Source organism: Chelonia mydas, chromosome 10, assembly GCF_015237465.2.
Source record: "Chelonia mydas isolate rCheMyd1 chromosome 10, rCheMyd1.pri.v2, whole genome shotgun sequence".
NCBI lineage: Eukaryota > Metazoa > Chordata > Testudines > Cheloniidae > Chelonia > Chelonia mydas.
In genome coordinates this window covers 22,188,328-22,201,549 of record NC_051250.2, presented here as the reverse complement: position 1 = coordinate 22,201,549, position 13,222 = coordinate 22,188,328, and the positions used below count along the sequence as shown (strand labels likewise).

Genomic DNA, 13,222 nt, shown 5'->3' with positions numbered 1-13,222 from the left:
AACTTGAGACTCAGCATTATATAAATTGATTAAAAGGAAATTGAAAGTCAAGGCTGCTAGACTGGGTATTTGCTGTGAAACACCTACAACATATTTGATCAGTGTTAATTTATTATATCATATTGACGCTTCTTAAAGCACTATGCATTAGTTAAAATCAGGGCCCAGGAATGGTGTTTGTTGGCAGACTTAAGCTTATAGCTATGTATTCCCCTTGACCTTGGGTTCTACTAAAACTTTCCTTTCTCTCATCTCATCCACAGATAGCTGAGTGTTCACATGGTGCTGACTCCTTAAACTGCGTTTAAACACAGCTAAAAATATGCTGTTTGCCCCAGATAAGCAATTGTTATAATAGCTACAAGGATGTTCAATCAACAGTGGGGAGGTTAGGTGGTCCAGAAGATATGGTTAAGAGGTAGTTCATGCTGTGTAAGTTTGGGTGGTCCTTGGTCTTGCTCATGCAATGGCAATGTTCGTTAGAGGATAGGAATGTGATCATATACCGAAAAGATTTCATGCTACCCCAAGGTTTGTAGTGGTGAAATTATACACTGCTTTTCATGTGGAGTTGAGACGTTCACCTCTATTTCTCTAAGTTCTGGGCCTCAGGGTGTGTGTGTATATAGAACACAAGCCAGGAGGCTGGCTGTGTTCCCTTTATTTCACCTGAGTTGTACCATAAGGCTCTGCCAGCATACCACTGGCTGGGCCTTTGTATTCCTGACTGCCTGAATTGGAATACTGTAAAAGCTGTAAAAATTTCTAGAAGCTGGTACTCCAGGTTGCTGAACAGTATATAGCTTACCAGGATTTTACTTTCTAGTTTCTCAGAGACTCAAGCATAGGATTTTGGTTGCGAACTTTATTCTCACTAGAAAAAGCATCAGCTTAGAAACCACCAAAACCCTGATCTAGAATTATTCTCCCTAATTCACATATCTCCCTTTAACATCTAGGGCAAGTCTACACTATAATATTAAGTCGACTTAATACAGTCACTGCAGTAATGAAATTGGTTTAGCGTGTCCACACTAGCTCCTTCTGTTGGTGGTGCACATCCTCAGCAGGAGCACTTGCACCGATTTAACTTTTTAGCATAGGACATTGTGGAGGCCTGACAGCTGGAGCCCCGCCACCCGGGGCTGACAGCCGGAGCCCTGCCGCTTACATTGCTTCAACCTAAGTGCTATGCCTCTCGCAGAGGTGGAGTGGGCGACTTATGTTGGCAGAAACAACATTGTAGTGTAGATGCTGACAGGGTTAAGTTGAAGTAAGGCTTATGTTAGACCAGGCCTTACTGATGGCATGTATTGCAGCCATCGGTCATAGCCTGTAGGGGTCATACTTTCATATCTATGAACAATGCAATAAACTTTCAATTTAAATAGAATAGTATTGTTCATAGGTGTAGTTGGTGCTATAAAACTGTAACGTAAAATCCCACTGACACAGTAGAACACTTGATACTTGGACTACCTTAATGCGAAGTATTTCAGTTTAGATCCTATCATCTAAGCATTTCAGCATCCTAGGGTGATGTACATCTGCTTTACAGATGGTAGAAACTGAGGGACAGTGAGGTTGTGACTTGCCAAAAGCCCCCAAAGAAAGGCAATAGTAGTCATAGAAGTAATAAATCTCATCCCACTACTAACAACTAAACAGTCGATTATTTTTGAAAAAAAACCCCAAGGCTCTGATTTTTTTAAAATAAAATCTATTGTTTTGAAGAGCTCCAATACAAGGTTTCTGATGGAAACACTTGAAACTCTTTAAGGAGCAGCCAGTCTCTGCAAAGCTTAAAGTAGTAGAGGAAGCAGATTTAGATTTTCTAGTTTGAAAAAAAGATTAACAGATTTCAAGGCCAGAAGGAACCATTGTAATTATCTGGTCTGACATCCAAAATTCCTAGAGGTTATCTTTTAGAACAACAGCCAGTCTTGATTTAATAATTCAGTGATGGAGAATCCACCATGACCTTGGTAAATTGTTCCAGTGGTGAATTCCTCTCACTGTGAAATTTAAAGCTTGTATTCATTCTGAATTTGTCTAGCTTCCGTTTCCAGAGATTAAATTGTGTTATGCCTCTCTGCTAGACTGAAGAGCCCATTATCAAATTTCTGTTCCCAATGTACGTATTTCAAGACTGTAATCAAGTCACCCCTTAACCTTGTCTTTGTTAAGCTAACTGGATTGAGCTTCTTGAGTCTATCGCTGTAAGGCATGTTCCTAATCCTTTATCATTCTTGTGACTCTTTTCTGAACCCTCTCCAACTTATCAACATCCTTCTTGAATTGTGATCACCAGAACTGGATGCAGTATTCCAGCAATGGTCTCACCAGTGTCAAGTGCAGAGAGGTAAAATAACCTCTCTACTCCTACTTGAGATTCCCCTGTTTATGCATCCCAGGATCATATTAGTTCTTTTGGCCACAATGTCAGACTGGGAACTTGTTCGGGTGATTGTCCACCCCAATCTCCAAATCTCTTTCAAAGTGTCTGCTTCCCAGCATAGAGTCTCTCATCCTGTAAGTATGGCCTAAATTCTTAGAGAGAGAGAGAGATGTCCTTGGGAGGCTCCACTCCAGATGTTGGCGTGCTTCTGCACCTTCACTCAGAGATTTTTACAGCAGTACTTGTATGGGCTGCGCATGCGCGATGCCTACCTCACGTGCCAACTGTGTCTCAATAGCACGCGTGTCGCCCAGGCTCCTCAATTCCTTCTCCACCATCCCCGGCCTGAGATGGAGCTCAGCAGTCTTGCTCAATTATTTTTTTGCTTTATGTAGATAGTTATTTATACAGTTTACCTTGTATTTTTTAGTCAGATAAGTTTTATTTCCCCCTTCTTTTCTCTTAAACAAATAAAAAAAACCCTTTCCAGTTTTTTCTGCCAGTTAGACAGTTTATACTATGCCTGGCTCGCCAGGTTTTAAGAGATGCACTATGTTCAGCGAGGCCATTCCTATCTCTGATGGCCATTCGCAATGTGTTCGCTGTTTGGGGAAGTCCCATGTCCCCCAAAAATGTGCCCACTGCAGTAAACTGAAGGCTAGGGCACGAAAAGATAGAGACCTCTGAGGCTTCTAATGGAGGTCAGGAGTCCTACTCAAGACAGAGCCTGCCTAAGTCCACTAAGGACAAGAAAACAACAAAAAAAAGGCCAGCTTCATCATGTCACAGAGACCAGCCGGCATCCAAATGGGGTCTCCTACCAGGTCTGTCTTGTCAATGCCAACCGCAGCTCAGCCCATATGATGCTCTGGGCACCATCTGTACCCCAACTGCTGCCAGTATCCACTGCTGCGGTGCAGAGGCTTCTGGCTTAAAGTTGCCTGCCTCTTCTAATACGGCACTGCACAGCACCTCAAAGGACTCGGTGCCAACTCAGCTGAGCCTGTCTGTGCTGCATACAAGTACGGTTGCTGTCCCGGCTCAGACACCATAACCACCTATGACTCCACATACAGCTCCGCACCAATTGGCACTGGCCAACCCTACGCCCGTGCCACCACATGCAGCACAGTATATTCCGGTTCCTTCTACCTCGGTAGCACAATTTATTCATTCCAGCAATTTGCTAGTCTAGCCAACTCCAGATTCCTCGTTACTTGGTACTGATCTCTCACCAGAACTGTCGACACGGCACCAACAGCTATCCCCTATTCCATCTCACTTTTCTTGTGATGAGGACGAAAAAGTGGAGGGAGTTTTTTTACCACACCATTCCTCCCCCCTTCGCTCTCCTGCTAGCATGGAACCAAGAAGACTGAAGTCTTCCTGTTCCAGGGACTTAGCATTCTGGTATGGACATTCATGGATGGGACCGCCCAGGCCCTTCCACGGACAAAGGCATTACTGGAACCCGTGGGGTCCTACAGCAGGCACCACAGTAGCTGACACAGCCCATGCAGAGGCGACACTAGATCTCCTCCTGTACCCATGCACGCTTCTGTGATGGATGCATAGGAGCAACCCTGCAATGGTGCACGCAGATGAGGAGGCACCTGAAACCTCTCCAAATAATAATAATTCGTCCTCCTCACTGGATGAGGCTATTATGTCCCCACCCACAACAACAGCTGATGATTTTACTCATTTTCAGGACCTCTTCAAAAGAGTGGCTAATGAGCTCAAGATCACTCTTGAGGAGGTGTCAGAGACTCAGCATGAGCTGACTGACCTTTTACAACCTTGGACCTCCTCCAAGATCGCCTGCCTATTAATTGGAGCCATTATGGACCCTGCCAAGAATATCTGGCAAACCCCAGCCACCATACCCCCTACCTGCAAAAGGGGAGACCGGAAATACTATGTCCCCTCCAGGGGTTCAGAATTCCTTTTCACGCACGCAGCACCAAATTCATTGGTAGTAGAAGCAACCAACCAAAAGAACAAACATCAGCACTTCCGGTCCGCTCCCTCTGACAAGGACAGCAAAAGAATGGACCTCCTCGGCCGCAAAGTTTATGCATCATCCACGCTACAATTTCGAGTAGTAAACTACGCAGCCCTATTGGCCAAATATGATCACAGAAATTATGGGAAACTCGTGGATTTTATTAATGACATCCCAGAGGACAAGAGGTGACAATTCAAAGCAGTAGTTGCTGAAGGGTAGATTATTTCCCTCATGGCACTGCAGACTGCCCTCGATGCTGCGGACACAGCTGCCAGGTCCACCGCGATGGCTGTAGTGATCTGTCGAGCTTCATGGTTTACCTCTTCTTTTTTCCCACATGAGATAGATACAAAACGCCGTAGAGGTTATCCCCTTCGATGGCGGGAAGTTATTTAAAGCAAAAACCAAAAGGTGCTGCACACCATGAAGGATTCCAGAGCGAAGCTCAGATCCTTAGGCATCCATACACCAGCAACTAGGAGCAGTGGAGATGGTGCCTGATAAGCACAGGGGAAAGGGTGTTTATTCCCACTGCCCTTTGGCCTCTCAACAGCACTTTCTAAGATTCTCATGGTGGCAACGGTGCACCTACAGAAAAAAGGAGTCATAATTTTTCCTTACCTGGACGATTGCCTGCTCAAGGTGCAGACTCTCCAGGAGGCCATCTAAGCCACGCAGATGACGATCAACTGCTTCCAGGGTTTTGGCCTACAGATAAACAAAAACAAATTCACATTAACTCCTACTCAGTGACTAGAGTTCATAGGCACTCACCTCAATTCCATAACCGGACTTGCATCTCTCCCATCTGACAGATTCAACACCATAAAGAACCTTGTCAGCGAGTTGCAGAAAAGCCCGCAGGTCACGGTCTGTGACTTTCTGCAACTTCTTGGACATATGGTCTCTTGCACTTTTGTGGTCAAGAATGCACACCACTGTATGCTGTGCCTACAGGGTTGGATGACCACTGTCTACAGACCAAATGTACACCGTCTAAACAGACTTCTGTCCATACCTACCAAAGTCAAGTACTGTCATAAATATAAAGGGAAGGGTAAACCCCTTTAAAATCCCTCCTGGCCAGAGGAAAAATCCTCTCACCTGTAAAGGGTTAAGAAGCTAAAGGTAACCTCGCTGGCACCTGACCAAAATGACCAATGAGGAGACAAGATACTTTCAAAAGCTGGGAGGAGGGAGAGAAACAAAGGGTCTGTGTCTGTCTGTATGCTGCTTTTGCCGGGGATAGACCAGGAATGGAGTCTTAGAACTTTAGTAAGTAATCTAGCTAGGTATGTGTTAGATTATGATTTCTTTAAATGGCTGAAAAAGAGCTGTGCTGAATAGAATGACTATTCCTGTCTGTGTGTCTTTTTTGTAACTTAAGGTTTTGCCTAGAGGGATTCTCTGTGTTTTGAATCTAATTACCCTGTAAGGTATCTACCATCCTGATTTTACAGAGGGGATTTCTTTACTTCTATTAAAAGTCTTCTTGTATGCTCTTGAATGCTTTTTCATTGTTCTCAGATCCAAGGGTTTGGGTCTGTGGTCACCTATGCAAATTGGTGAGGATTTTTACCAAACCTTTCCCAGGAAGTGGGGTGCAAGGGTTGGGAGGATTTTGGGGGGAAAGACGTGTCCAAACTACGTTTCCCAGTAAACCCAGTTAGAGTTTGGTGGTGGCAGTGGAGATCCAGGGACAAAGGATAAAATTAATTTGTACCTTGGGGAAGTTTTAACCTAAGCTGGTGAAAGTAAGCTTAGGAGGTTTCCATGCAGGTCCCCACATCTGTACCCTAGAGTTCAGAGTGGGGAAGGAACCTTGACAAGGACTCACTCTGTTCCGGAGTCCCATTTGTGCAGGAGTCCCCCTCCGTTATAATTACCACGGATGTTTCCCTCAGAGGCTGCGGGGCACCCAGGGTACACCACATCACTCAGGGACTCTTGTCCCTTACAGAAGCCTCACTACACATAAATCTTTTAGCGCTCCGAGCGGTCCACAACACCTTCCTCCAGTTTCTCCCACACATCCAGAACCACCAGCATATCAGGATCATGACCAACAATATCTCCTACATGCTTTGGATCAACAGACAGGGAGCTCAATCCCACTCACTCTGCGCGGAGGCTATGAAACTTTGGAATTGATGCCTCCAGCACAATATCCAGATTTCAGCCTCCTACCTACCTGGTTCATTAAACACCACTGTGTGTTCAGCAGATCTTTTCCCTAGATCATTAATGGGAGATAAATGATACCATCCTACACCTATTCAAAATATGGGGCTACCCGCAACTGGATCTTTTTGCAACCGCAACCAACAAGAAATGCCTGGAATTCTGTTCCAGAGCGAGCCTAGGAAAGCACTCGATGGGAGACACATTCATCATCAAATGGAGCGACAATTTCCTATACGCATTCCTCCCAATACCACTTCTTCACAGGGTATTACAAAAAATATGAGCGGAGAGGGCCAGGGTCATACTAATAACCCCTACATGGTCCAGATGGGCATGGTACCCATTTGTAATGAGGATGTCTGTTTGTCTGCTAATTCCAGTCCTGCTCCCCCAGCTCCAAACCTATTATCACAATACAAGGGTCAGCTACACCACCCCAACGTAACGATGCAGCACCTCAAAGCATGGCTTCTCAATGGCTCTCTAAAGAGGAATTAGACTGCTCTGAACAGGTACAAAGAGTACTATTGCATAGGTGGTATGTGTGGATTGTGTTCTGCTATCTCCATAAGTGGACTAGGTTCACTCACTGGTGCTCCGCCAAGCAAACTGCTCCTGCTTCTTCCCCTTTTTCATTAATACTAGACTATCTGGGCTCTCCTTAAGCTCCATAAAGGTGCATCTAGCAGCAATTATGGCGTTTCACAATAAGATTGGAGACACTACTATCTTTGCCCACCCCATCACAAAGTGGTTCCTCAAGGGCCTCCAGATCCCATTCCCGGACATTAGACGACCCACTCAACCTTGGGACCTGCATTTGGTCCTCACATGCTTGATGCGCCATCCATTTGAGCTGCTTGCAACATGCTCCCTCCTACATCTGTCCATGAAAACTGCATTTTAGTTGCCGTTACATCTGCCAGATGTGTAGGAGAACTTGGAGTGTTTTATGGCTGATCCACAATACACTATATTTTTTTAAGGACAAAATTATGCTTCGAACGCATCCCAAATTTCTCTGGAAGATGCATTCCTCCTTCCACCTCAGTGAACCTATCCATCTACCAACCATCTTTCCTAAACGGCATGCGAACACTTTCGAAGCAGCAATGCACCCACTCGACGTGCACAGAGCATTGTCCTTTTATTTGGATAGAACTAAGCCCTTTAGGGCTTCCCCTAAACTTTTCATTTCAATCACAGAACAATCCAGAGGCAAATCCATCTCTACCCAGAGAATATCCAGTTGGATAGCAGACTGCATCCGCCTATGCTACCAACTAAAGAAAATGAATTCTCCAGCTTTTGTTAGGGCACACTCCACAAGATCTCTATCAACGTCTGTGGCATTCTTATCTAACATTCCCCTCACAGATATTTGCAAAGCTGCCACCAGGGATTTGGAGCATACCTTTGCTAAAGATTATGCTCTTATTCAGGAACCCCTGCCCAACATTCGAATGGGCCGAGCTGTGCTGTCTACAGCTTTCTTACCAGACCCCATGTCCCTACCTCCTTAGGAGATACTGCTTTTCAGTCACCTGGAGTGGAGCACACACAGGGACATCTCTCGAAAAAGAGGAAGTTACTCACCTATGCAGTAATTGACGTTCTTTGAGATGAGTGTCCCTGTGCTCCGCTACCCCCCCTCTTCGCCTCTACTTCAGAGTTCGGAACGGTCTCCATTGTAGGGAAGGAACTGAGGAGCCCGGGCCATGCGCATGCTGTTGAGACACAGTTGGCACGTGAGGCAGGCACTGCATGTGCGCGGCCTGTGCAAGTACTGCTGTAAAAATCTCCAAGCAAAGGTGCAGGGGCGCACCAACACCTGGAGTGGAGCACCTATAGGGACACTCATCTTGAGGAATGTCAGTTACTGCACAGATGAATAACCTCCTCTTCTTTGTTCCTGGAAGTATACATGTTTCCAGTTAGCCGTATTAAAACATGCATTATTTGCTTCTGCCTAGTTTAACAAGTGATCTAGATTGCTCTGTATCAGTGACCAGTCGTCTTCATTATTTACCACTCCTGTTTTTGTTATTATTTTAAAATGTTTCATACTGCATTTTTTTTTTTTTTAAACAAATTTTCTTACCCTTTCATAACGAGAGCTGGTCAGAGCCTAAAGAAATCTCAGCACAGGACTGTGAAATCCTTAAAACATTATTTTTATCTCTTTAAACTCTTGAAATGGTATTAAATATTCAAGAGTCATTTGATGACAGATGTGATCATACTTAACCAAGGTTTTATGCTGAATTCATAGCCTTTGTTCAGTCCTTGCTAATTATAGGTAACTTAAACTCAAAGTATTGTCAAACTATTACCAAACTGTTTTTTTTTTTAAATTCACCAGAATGAGTGAGTTGGACTTAATCAGACTAAACATAGCATTTTGCTAGTGCAAGAGAATCATTTAGTGGGGGAGGAAAAATGGATGATGATCTGTTTTCATTGTCTAAGCTTGGTGATCAAAATGTGAAATGCACAAATAACATTGGATTTTCTAAAATTCAGTTTTAATAATTCAGGTGTTACATAGATGGTAATTTGATTTCTTAAAGTCACTTTAAACCAACATTTGACACATATGTTGAAAAACCTTACACGCTCCTGCACATCTATACTTCATATTCCACATTGCTTGGTTGTAACACCACTGTTGCTTGAGCATTTGTGTTCAAGCTTTACTAATTATGATGAAAGTGTGTTAATGTCTGTCATAAAACTAATATTTAATCTAACTTTCTACATTTTTGCGTTTTAAAAATAAAAAAGGCATTTTAAGGTGAACTGCCCAGCTTTTTTTTTTTTTTTTTTTTTTTTTTTTTTTTTAAACCCTTCTAGTATAGTAACATGTACTAAATACCTCCCATATACTCTGGAGAAATTCAGCATGTATTAAAGAAATTTGAGGAAAGGTTATACAAGTCACATGAAAGTTTTCCATTCTGTTTGTGCTCTGAGCATTTCTGGCCTTTCCTTTCCATTCCTAACTGAAGATAGATTTCTTGACCACCCCCTCTAGCTGTTCTTGCTATCTTTGCACTCTGTCCTCCAGCCAGAAAGGTTAATTGTATAGTTTCTATTAACCATTCTCAGTTACTTAACTGGCAAATGCTGTATGAGTACCCGCACTAACCCCCTGCCCACAAGATAAAATCTTAAAACTGTTTCCACTGTCCTGGGAGCAGGTGTCCAGAAGTTGTTTGCAGCTTCAGGGTGACCTATATGGTTCTCAGCCAATCTTTAACATGAAAACAGGGCAAGTCTTAGCATATCCTCCCATACATATTGTTTGAATAATGTATAATTCACTTAGGCATTATAGTGCAATGTGCTGTCCAAAAAGATAATTCCTGTATTTTAGGTTGTCACATAATTTTAATTTAAGGAAAATAAATATAAAAACTAAAATATTGAGACCAAATATTAACACCAGCAGCTTTTCCTCAGAAATGGCAGATTTAAGTCTCATCTACTGCCATTTGGATAAAATAAGTTCTAATAATACTTAAAAGTGAAGGTGTAAACTTTTTTTTAATGGGGGGAAAATCTGTTTGACAACTCATGACCTTGTAGGCTAGGCTAAAATGTCACTTCTCAGATTGTAAAGTTGGCCTGTGTTAGATGTCTCAAAACTGAGAACTCTTCCTGGCTCAACAATTTCCTGCGAGTTAGTGTTCTGTACTCTAGTGAATGTCTTATATTTGGCTTGGTGTTACAGTATGTAAGTTGGCATCCAGCTATGTTTTTTGTTAAATACTGTACTTGCAGCGCAGCTGTGTCTATTTTTCAGACATCTATTATCCTTTCACCATACTCATGAAATATACAGTATTTACAAAATTTATTAAGAATGCTTACCACATTTGCTGGATGACCTAGCTTACTAGTCTATCCTGCTTCTATAGCCTATTTCTCTTCAGTTAATATACTCTTAATCAAAGGTCAGCTCAAATATGAGCAAACTTCTTTTGCCTAGACTCTCTGATCAGCATGAGGAATTGTATAAGAATTCCTTTTGGGGTTCGCTCACTTTGGATTGCAGATTTTTATGTTCGTGCCCCAAAATAATATTTAACCTAGTATCTGGTTTTTAGTATTTAACCAGATTGGATGATCATAATGGTCCCTTCTGACCTTTATATCTATGAATCTCTTAACATCCCTCATACTGATGGATTAAAGATGGTGAAATGAGCAAGTATCAAGGAAAATGAGTACAAATTGGGTCAGAATCCAGTAATGAAGGGTAGAACTGTAGAATGGCAAATGCAAGAAGACTTGAAGGATGTGACATAACCATCCAACTGGATGCCAATGAAATAAGTTAATATGAATTAATCAAAATTAAAATAAATTGAAAAAAATGATACTGCCTGACATAATCAGTATAGTAAACTGTTTTAAGATATGTTTGGAGCAGGGTTAAAGCGGCCAGGAAAAGGTTTCTTCTGGCTAGTGTGAGATTAAGAGATCATTACCAGATGCATATTGTGCACTCTCATCTCAACTCTTTTGCCTGACTCTGAATCCTTATACTCAAAGAACTGTTATGCCACCTGCAAAGGCTAGTAGCATAATTCTCCCCACTGTACTGAATCTCTTCCCCACAGGAGGGCAGGGATCCACATTCCTAAAACATTCTGGACTATTAAAATAATGGAGACGCTTGAACCTCTTGAAATGCAATGATGTATAAACATAACTTCAGAGAACTTGCACTTAAGTGATAAACTTCGTTTACAGGACGATTGAGCTTTCTGATATTAAAGTCCTGAACTAGAAACAGTTACTCAGTTTGTGGCTGTCAGAAACCATATTGAATCAGTTGTTTCTTGTGGTCTTCAGATTATTGTAATTTACATCCTGAACACCTGGCCACTCAGAGGTACAGTACTTAACTTGCAGACTAAAGAATGAAAAGCTCAGGATGATTAATCATAGCAAAAAAAAGCAGCACTTTATTATCTGAGCTTCAAAAAGCATTCTGTAACCTAACTTACACTTGGAATCAGTTTCTATCAGTATTGATCTGAAAAGATTGTTAATTTGTGATTGAGATTTAATTGAGACAAACTTTGTCTGAGAGCATGCTACATTTTGCTGTTTCTAGTCACATGTCTGAACACCTACTTTGGAATTGGATTTGTAGTAGTAAATTGAGTTAGGCTGGCAGAAGAACTCTTATGCCAGTATAAACTGTGTCTACAGTTGGAGGGTTTGCTGGCATATCTATGCCAGCAAAAGTTTTCTAGGGTAGAAAAGGCCTTAAACAACCTTCAGGTTCAGGTCTATTGCCTTGGACAAAGTCAGTTACACAAATGTATTTCTACTCAGAGCTGTTTGTCTAGTCTGCAAGGCTTTCTTACCCTTCCTTTGGGACAGCACAATAAAGATCCCAACAGAGACAATATGATGGCGATGCATTATATAAACAGAGTGATGCACGATATTCCCCCTTATCATGAAGCAGTTTATTTTGTGAGAATGGTGTATTCTTCATTAAATCAACCCAATAGCTCTTTATTTCACAGGGGTTCAAAACATGCAGATCCTCACAGCAGGAAAGGCTCAGTCACCACCGATGGGGACTAATGGACTTAGTTTTAGATAAAGTATTCTACAACTGGGCGGAGGGGGGAGGTCCCCTAACAGAGGCATTTCTGATTTAGTGGGAAAAGAAGCTACTATGGTATCCCCATTCCACTAATTCCCAGAGTCCTCAGGAATGTGTGCTGGGACAGCCCAGATAATGCAAAATCCAGCCTGGGCACATCAGTTTTTTTCTGACCCAATACCCCCATCAATTCACCCACTTCTTCCACTTCAAAATCTTGTAGACATCATTCCAAAGAATCATGATCTAGTGTTCCATCTAGATCTCGTGTCTCTACAACTGATGACGTGGAGATTAGCTGGTTAAATTCTATTTGATGACTGTTTGAGTTTTTGATGCAGAGCAGAAAGGCCTTTACAAGCGTAACCTATAAAGCTGAATGAAAGTTTTTTTCATTGTAGTCCATTCAGAGGCACCCTCAACACTTGGAGTCTTTTATTGTCTCTAGAATACTCAGGACTCTCAATCAGCTCTGTTCAAGTGCATTTGGCAGCTGTTTCTGTGCATCATCCACAGGTTGAGGGTCATTCAGTTTTCCCCCACACCACTCTATCCACATTTCCAACAGGATTTACTCATAGTTCTACCAGTTAGAGACTTTCCAACCTGGGATTTTAATGTTGTGCTGCTGCTGTTTTTAATGGCGATGGGTCCCCTGTGCGTATATGCTGTATTCCATAAGCACAGAGTTGTAATTCGGCTTTTAAATTAGTTTATACATCTGCCAGTATTTTTCCCAAGCCTCCTGACTCTCCCACAGAGAATAAGTTTTATACACATAAATAAGAGGACAAGGCTGTAATAACATTATTTAAAACAGTCATTCTGAAACTCTTGCAGCCTTGTGGTAGCTTTTGCTAATAAATCCAAGGAATGATTTTGTTGCCACCTAGACACTCAAGGTAGGTTTCAGATTGTATTTAAGTTTCTTACATATTGAGCAAAGTAATCCTCCCTTTTCAAGCTAGTGCAGGTACTCCTATGGCTCATTTTAGGGGAATCT

General features: G+C 42.3%; 1 protein-coding gene across 8 annotated transcripts in view; it reads left to right on the top strand.

Annotated features, from left to right (window-relative positions):
* The window catches only part of PARN (poly(A)-specific ribonuclease), a 172,175-nt gene that overhangs the window by 57,510 nt on the left and 101,443 nt on the right, over nt 1–13,222 (top strand). The window lies entirely within an intron of this gene.